The following is a 12,967-nucleotide window of genomic DNA, read 5'->3' as shown; positions in this document are numbered from 1 at the left end:
CTGAGTCCACTGCATAACAAAGGCACTTGCATCTGGTTCAGTAGTGTGTTAGGTTTATCCTGGGAGATGGGCAGGGATAAGAAAAGCTTATGGTGCAAATCTCAGAGTTCTGTACTCACCTCTTATTTCATTAATTCCCAGGAAATCTTTAGTTTTGGAAAAGGAAAACAAACTAAAATGTGCATTTCCTCCCAGGCCTCTCTTGCATGCATTTGTCAATGATAGATTCTCTCCATTATTTCATTAAAAGATCTGGTTATGACTGTCAGGGTATACACCCCCCCAAATCTGAACTCTGGGATACCGATATGGGGACCCTCATGAAAGACCCCCTAAGCTTTTCTACCAGCTTAGGTTAAAACTCTTCCAAGGCACAGTCTTGTGCCTTGGGCAGATACTGCTGCCACCACCAAGTGATTTTCACAAATATTCAGGGAAGAGTCACTTGGAATCCCCAACCCCCCAAAATATCCCCCCAAGCCTCTTCACCCCCTTTCCTGGGGAGGCTTGAGGATAAAATACCAACCAGTTGCTTTAGCAATGGGAGCACAGACGAACCCCTTGTCTAAGGACTTTAGAATCAAAGGATTCTTTTAAAAAAAAAAAAAGGTAAATTTTATTTAAAAAGCTAGAAACACATCTGAAAACTCAGGCTTTAGGGATTAAACACCAAAAATAACGTTCTTGGGGTTCATCTTAAAGGTTACAAGCAAAACAAAAGCACCTGGGGTTAGCACAGGGGAATCCACAAACCAAAACAACCAAAAAGGTTCCTAATCGCATCTGTCTTAACTTTTCTTGTGCTACTTACATATCTGGGGTTCCAAATGAGGAGTTTCTAGGTATGATGCTGATGATTTTCCATATCTGGCTTAACGATTACAGCTTGCTGCCTTCCCCTCTCTCCAGCCCGAGAGACAAAGAAAACCCCCCCCACACCCAGCAGTTTTTCCAATTTGAAAGGGTACCGTCTCCCTATTGGTTCCCCTGGTCAGGTACCAACTCAGGTTAAGCTTCTCTTAACCCTTTACAGTTAAGGCAAATAGGATATAGCTGCTAAGGAGGATTCTATAGCTACTGACTGGCTGGGTGTCCATAAAAGGGAGCTATTCCCCCCCCCCCCATTTATCAAAATGACAAAGTGCTTCTACTGAATTAGCACCTGGAAAACAGAGTTCACTTGATACTGAACACTGTCATGGAACCACTTGTCCACCTGTCTACAGGCTACTGGTCTCTTTAATAAGGAAAATGGGGATAATTAACTCACATCTATGAGCCGTGGGGGATTAAAAGCCTGCATATAGTTGCTCTATGCGTGGGACCTGAAAATCCAGTGTAGGGGAGACACTTTCTTCTCCGGGTGGATCAAATTAAGAAGATTTTTTAAAAACTGATCTGTGTTTCAGAAGGTTTAGTCAGCAGCAGAAATGAGCACTGTGACGGGATGTCTGCCTTACACTGGCCCTAATGCGGTTAAAACTCAGCCTAGAGGGCTGCAATGCCTCTGGAGGGTGAGGCACCCCGGTGGGCCAGCCTATACTCCACCCTGGTCCTGAGGCCCGCCGGGTATATCAGTTGGCGGCTCCTTCATGGGGCCGTGAACATGGGCGTGTTCTTGGTGTGGTTCACCCCCATGCTGGACACCTGCCCCTTCTGCGGCGTGAGAGAGACCCTGACGCACGTGTACCTGGGGTGTGCCAGTTGCAGCCCCTATTCCAGCTCCTCCAGAACCTCCTGCTGAGGTTCTGGCTGCACTTCTCCCCACACTTGTTCATCTTTGCACACCCTATCTGTGGCCCCACTAAGTTGCAAGACCTCGTCAACCTACTCCTGGCACTCGCCAAAGTAGCCATTTACACCACCAGGAAGAGAATGGAGGATGAGGGGGTGCTCTGTGACTGTGGGGCCTACTTCCGCTCCTCCCTGGTCTCACGCATCCGGGCAGAGTTGCTCTGGGCAGCGTCTGCTGGCTCCTTTGACGCCTTCGAGGAGCAGTGGGTGCTGTCCGGGGTTCTCTGCTTGGTATCCCTGTCCGGTTCCCTTCATTTAGACCTGTGACCTCACTCCTGTCCCTGTTATATCTTTAGTTATCCCCCGTACTTAATTGAGATCCCGGACCTTGTGGATCCTCCCCTTAGGCTGGGGAGGTCCTTTAGTAGTGGGTGGGCTCTGCCCGCCCACCTCCAGGATCCCAACAGACTGGAGGGCTGCAAGGAAACAGCCAATTAGGGCAGTGGCTGCAGGCAATTAGGGTGGCGGCTGGACCAACCAATCAGGGCCCAACCAGCCTATATAAAAAGAAGCTGCAGGCCAGAACCAGTCAGTCTGCTTCAGGAAGCCCAAGGGAGAGGACCAGCTTTCTAGAAGGCTTCAGAGACTAGTACTGTGACTAGGGCTGCTGGGAAGAAGGTGAAGGAGTCAGAGGCAGGAGCCAAAGGTGCTGGGGCTGCAGGAAAGTGCCCAAGGAATTAAGACAGATTGGTGGAAAAAGAAAGGAGGGGCAGTGGGAAGCTGTTGTTTACAGAGTCCCTCAGCAGGGACCGAGAGTAGTGGGTAGGCCAGGATTTCCCACTCACTGCTGAAGAAGTGGCTAAGCTATGGACTGCCGAGCTGATGCGAGGAGCGGCTAGACTGTTGCGGAAGGAGTCCCCCAGAAGGGGGAAAACCCAGATTGTGACACGGCTGGAGGACTGTGCCACAAAGCAGAGGCAGTGAGACTGGAACTGCAGTGGGTCTGCAGGTGGAGACAAGGACGGGAGAGCCACCACCACCCGAGGGCACACCTGCTGACCAGACCTAATTCCCGAAACGGCCAGCAGGAGGCACCAGTGTGGTGAGTGACCCTGTGACAAGCACTTATTGAAATAATCAGGATCCCAGCATAACTCTCCCCACTTCATAAGTTTGACTATGTTTTTCCTTATCCCTCTTGGCTGATGATAAATGAAGATTTTTTTTTTATTGATGTTAAACATTCATTGGATCAGGGACTCGCTCATCTCCCAGGTGAGTGCCCTAACTACTGGTCTTTAGAGTAATTTTCGTGGTCTCTGGCCCAAAGTGAAATGGCTTCAACAGGAGAGATTGAGACAGACCAACCCCAAAATAACCAATGTTTATGGAAGGGGGTCAGGTGGCTACTACCACCACTATGTTTTTGTCCCCAGAAGCCTTTACAGCTATTCTGAAGGGAAATGGGCCCTCTTCCCCCAGGAATGGTTTGTAAATATGATTTAATCAAAATCACTAAAGAAATGTAAGGGGTTTCTATTGGAACTTGACTGCCTCCGATTCTACAAGATGGGAATGTAATTTGGGTACAGTTGTGTAAAAATGATAGCGGTGGAAGGAGTGTTAGGCAAAAGAGAATTTGTAAGACTTTAAGGACCTAAACCAACACTCATGGTTTGTAAAATCCTGTTTGTAGGCTTGAGATAAATTGGTTTGGTTTTTGTTCTTAAATAAAGAAGAAACAATGCTGCTAAAACTCCATTTGAATCGCTCATTCAAAGTTGCAACACTGACAGATCCTTGTGCCAGACATGGGTAGCTAGTGCGATGTGGCTTTGGTATTTAGCATTTAACCCTTTGGGTACCTTCCTTGTGTGTTTAAAAAAAAAATCGAGTTTAATATCTTTTTAAATAGGGACCAGAGAATAAGGCCCTGGCTGGGGCAGCCAGAACTGGGAGAATGGGGAGAGATTCTGGATCCTTTTTTGGTAATAAATAGCAGCTAAGAACTGCAGGAGGGGAACAAAAAGTAAAGACAATGTACCTCTGAAGCAAAGGCGGGGTGGAATGTACAAAAAAGCAATGTCAGCAATACTAAGCCTTGAGGTGGCTCTGAGTAATCAAACTCACAATGTTAAACCGTGGGTTTAGTGAGTAATCCTGTGATAATGGTAATTGAAAGCAAATCTCATGTCAAAGGTTTCATGGTAATACTGCCTCTCCGCGATTACCTGTGAATAACCTTAAAGCTTGGCACAGCAGAAAAACCATTAGAAACCTGGTCTGTTGTGCAAGAGGGGGAACTGAGGTACACCACCTCATGAATGAACAGTGGGATAATTCACTAGCCTGCCTATAGAACAAAACAAGGAAAGTCTGGAGGTAATTTTTCTGTTTTTCCTGCAGTCAGCAAGATTTGGAAAAGGAAGGGGTATCTTTAAGTAATAATCTGTCCCCACCCAGGGGGCTGGGACACGTTTCTTTTGTTTTCAGACACTCTACAGGCAAGCTGGCGCTAGTGGAAGAGCAACCCAGAACACTATGAGTCTACTGTTGTGATGAAAATTGAGTTGTGTGTTTTGTCTTGTTGTTGTACTGTTTGTACTGTTACTTTGGTGAATATTATACAAGGAGGGTTAACACATATAGCAGCAAAGGTCAACGCATGGTATGGCCTGCCTGGAGAACACGATCTACCCATGGCAGGAAGATCAAGTGATTTCTGGATTTCAGAAGAACACCCTCTATTCCCAGCTTCTAAATGGGGGGGCTTACCTAGTCCCTTGACTGATTGGGGCCCAGCTTGCTGCTATAGGAGAATGGAGGGTGAAAATGGGTTCATTGCATGCAAATAAAAAGGCATTAAGAATGGGGATGGATAAATTATGTTGCATGCATCTTATAGGTGGACCCACGAAGGGAAACCAAGGACTCCCTGGCCTGGGATGAAACAATTGTTGCTGCTAATCACAATTGTTGTTGTTAATGTAACCCTACAGGTATTATGGATGCCAAGATGGGAAAATCCTGATCTAAGCTGGCCGCAGCCTGGAGCCGAAATACTTCCTGACAGGCGAACATGTGGGAGCAGGTGCAACTGGTGCTTTTCAGTGTGTCCTTTCAGTCCATTACATGGGTGGTACACCTCCAGAGAATGGTGGGTGTACTGGGTACACCCCAACTGCGCACATACGTAGAAGGGTTGAAGCAACTATTTAATTGGTGGGTGAGGGGACACACATGGAATTGTTGCCGGAAAAGGAATTTGTGGGCAGCAGGAACCACAGGGTTTGATGTATGGAATCTGGGGGACAGTTGGGTAACCAAGCAATTGATAAGCCAAAATGTGACATTGCAGCAGCAAATCAATGAACTACTGACACAACAGCTGTCTGCAATTGCAACGGGGTGGAAGAGGGCGGCAGAGGTGAACCTGCGGCTAACTCAATGGAAAGGAAACCTTGTGACATGGGTAAGGGGTGGCTTCAAAAGGCTAACTTGGGCGGGGGAGAAGGTGTGTATGGGAATGCAAAATGCTTAACTGTGGGGCTAGCACTTTGTAATAGTTAGTGTGGTACCTTGGAATGGGATGGAAACTAAGGTGGTCCCAATAAGTCCTATGGGAATAATGAGACCGGGAAGGGCTTGCTGGGAACCACTGGGGGATAGATGGGGAGGATGGAATGGTGTAAATTGGACAATAATTCAGTTAAGTAATTGTCCATAGAAAATATCTGGATGTGCCCCTCCCTGATGGTCATAGGGGAGCAGACCCAATGGCCTGTTGCAAGGAGTGGATAATTGGGTGTAATGTATTCTGCTGTGAGTGTACCTAATTCTGCAATGTAACCCTTAGGAGTATAAGTGCACCAGCATCTGGCACAATTATGCACATTGACATGCTGCCAGCGGGACTTTGGTGCACAAATGGATCTGTGGAACTCATTGCTGTGGATAATCGAAGCAGTGCATACTACCTGCTTCCATATCAAGTGGTCGAGCTGGCTTGGATAATACCCCATTTCTCTGTGGACATTCAATGAAATCATGAAATAGACAAAGGCAAGCAAAACCTGCAGGAGCAGCTCGATGTAACTGCCACCAATTGGACACATTAAAAATATATTCTCCAGAAGGGTGTTAAAAGGAGCTTACCCCTCTCAAAAGAGGAAAAGCAGTGTTTCTGGTGGTGGCCCAGATGTTGGACTATATTACAATGGTCAGGGCTGAAAATATTACCGTGGATTATTGTGGCTATTGGCCTATTGTTAAGTGTGCTAATTTACCAATGTATACCATGGTGGTTAAGGGAGGCACAGACCCAAAAGGTACAACCACTAATTGTCACATATAAGTAATGTAAACAGTCCTCCGCCAAAGTGAAACAGATAACTTGGACCCAACCTTCTTGGGCCCATTACTGGGGGAGTCTGACACACTCATTGAAATATAGGGGCAGTATGTCCGTACAAGGGAAGGTGCAGGGCATCATACTGCTTAGGGAGCAGTGGGGCAAATGGAGCACTGGCACATTCCATCCTGATACCTGGCCCTATCAGGAAATTTGCTGCCATATGTCCTATGCTTTCCCTGGGATATGTGGGCAGGAGGGTCCCAAAAGAAAATAAAGGGGTGGAGTGTTAGTATATAGGTCTGTTAGCCTGGGATAGAATTTTTGAGTTATACTCTTATACTAAAATGTGTAAATAAGGGTCAAAGACACTATGATGTTGCTTCTGCCTACTCAGCTGGATTTGTTAGTACAATGGGAACAGATACAAGCCGTTAAAGTGTTACTTGAGAGCACACTTTAAGATTGCCTCAACCCCTATCTCAAGGCAAAGTCAAGCAGCAAGTTAGGAGGTGCCAAGGGGCTTGGGGGGGGGGGAGCGCGTGTGGTATAAAAGACAAAAGAAATGGCCATCCCTGACCAGAGCACAACCTCACTTTTTACCCCTCCCATGGGGTACAAAAGGGGTAGAAGACCCCAGACCCAAAATGGAACATGACCCTACGTTGTAAGGGGTGGGACTGTGGGCGTGCATTGCAGGTGTATTTGGGCCTGCTAAGAAGGATGAGGTGGGAAGGGGGACATGGGGTAAATGCTCTGTAGGGTTGGAGCTGGGAACAGAACACTGTGAAACAAACTCTGCTGGTGTGTAGAGCTATGGATATGCTTGTTTGGATCTAACCCCAATAAACATTGAATTGTCTGCACTTTGGACTTCTGGTCTTCTGCTTTCTGCCTGCGTGACAAGAACCGGAAGAGAGGGTGAAGGGAAAGCCCTCTAACAGGCAATCTCTATACACCCGAGACCTCATCCTGCACATGCAGTCCCTCAGGGAGCGTTCCTTTCTCTAACACACACACACACACACACCCTTCTTCTTCGAGTGATTGCTCCTGCGTATTCCACAGTAGGTGTACGTGCTCGCCACGTGCACCGGTGCCGGAAGTTTTTCCCTTAGCAGCATCCGTAGTGGGGGAGCACCGCTGCGACCCCTGGAGTGGCGCCGACATATCGTGCCATAAAGGGGGCTGCGCGCTCCCCCCACCATCAGTTCCTTCTTGCCGCCAGTGAAGGTAGTCGGAACTTGTGCTCCAGCTTTGCTGCAGCAATTCTAGCCTTAGTGGTATCCAGCTTTCTCGGAAGTTACTTGTCGAACTTTTCTCTGTTCGTGCTGGGCTCAGGGCATGCCCCGTGGCCCAGGCTTCAAGTCGTGCGACTCTTGTCGCAATCCCATGTCCAGAAGCGATCCACATAGTCAGTGTCTTCGCTGTCTGGGCGAGGCTCACATTAGTGAGAAGTGTAAAATTTGCCGCTCCTTCAAGCCCCGAACAAAGAGGGAGCGTCAGATCCGATTGCAAGCTCTCCTAATGGAGTCGGCGTTGACCCCGGCACCGGCGCGTCAAGCCGACCCCGCTCTGGGCACCTCGTCCTCGGCGCGCAGCGAAGCGCCCCCAGCGCGCAGCTAAGTGCCCCAGGCACGCCGTCCTGATTCCACGCCTGGTACCACGTCGTCGGTGTGCAGCGAGGCCCCGTCGACGAGCTGGCACCGCTCCCCTTCTAAGAAGCAAGGGAAGACTCAGCGGTGCCGGGAGAAAGAAAGGGGTGAGGCTAGACCCGTGCTGGGCAGCCCACGATCCCCATCGGGACTGAGACCTCCGACTCGGGTAGAGCGGAGTAGTCCGGTGCCGTCCACGCGCGCCTCGCCAAAGGTGAGAATGTCTTCGCCGCCGGAGGCAGCTCAGGCCGCGTGCGACATCATGACGCTTCCGGTACTGGGAGCGCCGCTCCATGCGGGCCCCCGATCCCGTGGGAAGTCTTCGCTAAGTGCCCATCGACCCTCTCCGGACATCTCCGAGGTCGGGACACTGTCCCGAGTTGAAGGGCTGAGCCGCGGACCTTGGCGCGCCTCCACGCCGCGAGCAGGATCGTCTGTGAGCGAGCTTTCCATCTCCACTCCGGGAGACCGTAGGGGAGGCACTAAGAGACGGCGCCGCTCCTCTTCGAGCCTTGACTGCAGGGACAGGTCTCGTCGTCATCGGCACCGCCGTTCCCGCTCCGGCACCCGCCATGGAAGGCGCTACGCCTGGAGCTCGTCACAGAAATCCCAGGCACCGAGGCGTCGTAGTCTTGGGCGCCGGAGGCACTACGGAGACAACACCCCCAACTCCTACCTGTCCTCCTCCAGGGGCCGGAGCCATCATGTACGGGACTGCTCCAGCCGTTCGTACGGCACCATCCGCTCATCCCGGACTTCGGCTTCGGCACGCAGCCGCTCCTCGTCGAGCCGCTCGGTGCTGCAGGACCAGCTGGCCCTTCCGGGCCACCTTGCGTCCCAGGGCCAGGCCATTCCCTGGCAGGGACAGTGGTGCCAGTGGGCACCGTGGTCCCAGGCACCGGCACCGCCGGGACCCCCGCTCCGTGGCGGGAGCGTCCCAGGCCCAGCCAACGTCGCCACCTCGGCACCGCGACAAGGCAGTGGGCACCGACCCTCCGGCACCGACTCGGGCCCCGGGTCAGGACGTCGAGCTTGCAGTACAGCCGGGTGCAGACGACACCGCGGCACCGACCTCCTCGGCGCCGGACGACTCCGTGGCGCCACCACCTCCGGTCTCTCAGGAGGATTTCAAGGCCCACCAGGAGCTACTCAGGAGAGTGGCATCAAACCTCCAGCTCCAGGCCGAGGAGATGGAGGAGCTGTCGGACATATTGTTTAATGTCCTGACCTCCTCGACGCCGGGGCGTGTGGCCCTCCCGCTCCATCAGGGGGTGCCCAATATTACTACTGGTCTCTGGCAAACCCTGGCATCTCTCTGTCTGATCTCCAAAAAGGCCGAACGGAAGTACTTTGTGCCCACAAAGGGGCACGAGTACTTATACTCCCACCCAACTCCGAACTCTCTAGTGGTGGAGTCAGTGAACCACCGAGAGAGGCACGGCCAACCCGCTCCTACCCCGAAGGACAAAGACACTCGCAGGCTGGATTCCTTTGGGAGAAAAGTTTATTCGTCTGCGAGCTTTCAGCTCAGAGTGGCCAACCACCAGGCACTTTTGAGCAGATATGATTTTAACCTGTGGGGGTCCCTTGCCAAGTTTGAGCCCTCCCTCCTCGAGAAGGACGGGAAGGAGTTTTGGGCCCTTGCGGATGAGGGGGCGGTGGCGGCTAAAGCGGCGCTCCAGGCAGCCTCCGATGCGGCGGACACGGCCGTTCGTTCGATGGCCGCGGCGATCTCCATGAGAAGGGCGTCCTGGCTTTCGCTCTCTGGCCTATCGGCTGAGTCCCAGTCGATCATGCAGGACCTGCCGTTCGATGGTCGGGCCCTGTTTGCAGATCAAACAGATACGCATCTGCATGGGATGAAAGACTCCCGTACTACCCTGCAGATGCTGGGCCTGTACGTCCTGCCGGCCAAGGACAAGCCCAGGCCTCACACCTCCGCTCCACAGGCTCGGGGTAGATATGAGGCCCCACCTAAGAAGCAGCGGGAGCAGAGGCGCCGGCCCCTTGTCCGGGGCCCTCTAAGGCCAGGAGTCCAGGGAAGTGGCGTTTTTGACTGCTTGCGGGGGGTCACCGGGCCTGTTGCCAGGTTAACCCCCCCCCCCCAGTTAATAAAGTTCAGGTTTGCAAATCGTTTACCTGCCTTCCGCTTGCAATGGTCCCGTATTACTATGGACTGCTGGGTCCTCAACACTGTATCCCTGGGGTACAGGTTGCAGTTTGTTTCGCCCCCTCCCAATTGCCCTCCGGCCAGGGAGTCGGCGGAGGACCCGGAACATGCGTTCCTCCTGGGTCAGGAGGTACAGCGCCTCCTCTCCCTGGGAGCCGTGGAGAGGGTACCTTGGGAATTCCGGGGCAAAGGGTTCTATTCCAGGTATTTCCTCATCCCGAAGGCGAAGGGCGGGCTTCGGCCCATCCTCGATCTGCGGAAGCTAAACCAGTTCTTGGTACTCTGCAAATTCCGCATGGTGTCCCTAGCCTCTATTATTCCCTCCCTAGACCCGGGGAATTGGTTTGCAGCGGTGGACCTTCAGGATGCCTGCTTCCACATCCACATTTTCGAAGGTCACAGGCGCTTCCTCCGTTTCCTGGTGGGTCAGGACCACTACCAGTTTATGGTCCTCCCCTTTGGCCTCTTGATGGCCCCCAGGGTTTTCACCAAATGTATGGCGGTGGTAGGGGCCCACCTCAGGAGGAGAGGGCTGCAGGTCTTTCCCTACCTGGACGATTGGCTGCTCAAGGGCAAGTCCCGGTCCCAGGTGCAGCAGCAAGTATCCCTCTTGCTACACACCTGCTCCGCTCTGGGCCTAGTGGTAAATGAGGAGAAATCCATGTTAGTTCCAGTCCAGCGCATAGAATTCATAGGAGCGCTGCTGGACTCCTAGGCGGACACGGCCTCCCTTCCAAGGGACAGGTTCGAGGCGCTCAGAGGCCTCGTCGCCTCAGTCACGGCTTTCCCGGTAACCACGGCTCGGATATGCCTTCAAATCCTCGGCCACATGGCAGCATGCACCACAGTGGTGCGACACGCCAGGCTCTGGATGAGGCCCCTCCAACTCTGGTTGGCCTCCCGCTATTCCCAGGCCAGGGACGGCCTGGACAAGGTTGTCATGGTGCTGCCAACGGTGGTTGCAGACCTCCAATGGTGGTCCCTTCCGAGCAACATGCTCCGGGGAATCCCCTTCCGAGACCCCTCTCCCTCACTAGATCTAGTGTCGGATGCCTCGGACCTGGGCTGGGGAGCCTACGTGGGGGACATCAGGTCCCAGGGTATGTCGTCACCCGAGGAACTGACCCTACACATAAATGTCAGGGAACTCAGGGCTGTGCGCCTGGTGTGCCTGGCCTTTCGCCAGCACTTACAAGGGAAGGTGGTTAGAGTCCTCATGGACAACACCACCGCAATGTATTACATCAACAGGCAAGGGGTACGCGCTCCAGGGCCTGCCAGGAAGCCCAATTCCTGTGGGAATTCTGTATAGCCCACAACATCCTCCTCCGAGCGTTCCACCTACCTGGCGAGAGCAACATGCTCGCAGATCGCCTGAGCAGTGTATTCTCACATCAACACGAGTGGTCCCTGCACAGGGAGGTGGCAGAATGGATTTTCCTTCAGTGGGGCACTCCCCAAGTGGACCCGCCCAGAACCGCCTCTGTCCCAGGTTCTGTTCCAGGGTGATAGAAGGCGATGGGGCCATGACGGACGCGTTCCTGCCCGATTGGTCGGGGCCCCTGATGTACGCCTTCCCGCACTTCCCCCTCATAGGCAGGGTCCTACAGAAGGTGAAGTCAGACGGGGCGAGAATTATCCTGATAGCCCTGGATTGGGCCCGTCAACATTGGTACGGGACCCTACTGCAACTCTTGGCGGCCCCCCCCCTCGCAGGCTGCCGCTCCGCCTGGACCTCCTCTCCCAGGAGGGAGGTCATCTCCTCCATCCCAACCTGGCCCCGCTCCACCTGACAGCGTGGCTGCTCCATGGCTAGATGCGGAGGAGGGGAGGTGTACCGAGGCTGTTAGACGGGTCCTGCTCGAAAGCAGGAAGCCATCCACACGGAGGACCTACCTGGCTAAGTGGTATCGGTTCTCCTCATGGACGAGGGAGAGAGGTTCCTCCCACGCGTCCGCTCCGCTCCAGCTGGTCCTGGACTACCTCCTGTCCCTTAGGACCCAAGGGCTAGCCCCCTCCTCGATCAGGGTGCACCTGGCGGCCATTTCGGCCTTCCACCCTCCGGTGGCGGGACAGTCAGTGTTCTCCCACCACATGACTTCCAGGTTTTTAAAGGGTTTGGACAGAGCGTTCCCTTATGCTAGACCCCCGGTTCCCCCTTGGGACCTGAACCTGGTTCTGTCACGCCTCACGGGACCTCCCTTAGAGCCCTTGGCCACTTGTTCCTGGTCCCACTTATCTGAGAAAGTGGCGTTTTTGGTGGCTATCACCTCAGCCCGCAGGGTTTTGGAGCTTAGGGCGCTCACCTCGGAACCCCCGTACACTGTATTCCATAAGGGGAAGGTACAGCTTCGCCCGCACCCGGCCTTCCTGCCGAAGGTGGTCTCGGCGTTTCATATGGACCAGGACTCTCCCGCCTCACAGGGCCTCCTTTTGAGCCGTTAGCCACGTGTTCGTGGTCCCACCTGTCGTGGAAGGTGGTGTTCTTAGTGGCTATCACCTCAGCCCGCTGGGTCTCCGAGCTCAGGGCCCTGACTTCTGAACCGTATATGGTCTTTCATAAGGACAAGGGTCAGCTCTGCCCTCACCCTGCCTTTTTGCCGAAGGTGGTCTCGGCTTTCCATATGGATCAGGATATTTTCCTCCCGATCCTCTGTCCTAAGCTCCATTTCTCCAATGAGGAACACCGCCTACACATGCTAGATGTGCGTAGGGCGCTGGCCTTTTACTTAGATCGAACAAGGCCATTTCAGGCATCCCCTCAGCTTTTCATTGCTACGGCCGAGCGCATGAGAGAGCAACCGGTTTCCACCCAGCGGATTTCCTGCTGGATCACCTCGTGCATACGCACGTGTTATAACCTGGCTGGGGTTCCCCCGCCTCTTATTGTTAAGGCACATTCGACGAGAGCCCAGGCCTCGTCTGCGGCCTATGTGGCTCATGTCCCTATTCAGGACATATGTAGGGCTGCTACATGGTCCTCTGTCCATACTTTCGCATCGCACTATGCGATCGTCTCCCAAGCAAGGGATGACGCCGGGTTTGGTAGGGCGGTGC

This window comes from Emys orbicularis, chromosome 3, assembly GCF_028017835.1.
Source record: "Emys orbicularis isolate rEmyOrb1 chromosome 3, rEmyOrb1.hap1, whole genome shotgun sequence".
Lineage (NCBI taxonomy): Eukaryota > Metazoa > Chordata > Testudines > Emydidae > Emys > Emys orbicularis.
The sequence above is the reverse complement of the archived record's forward strand: the minus strand, read 5'-3'. Positions refer to the sequence as shown.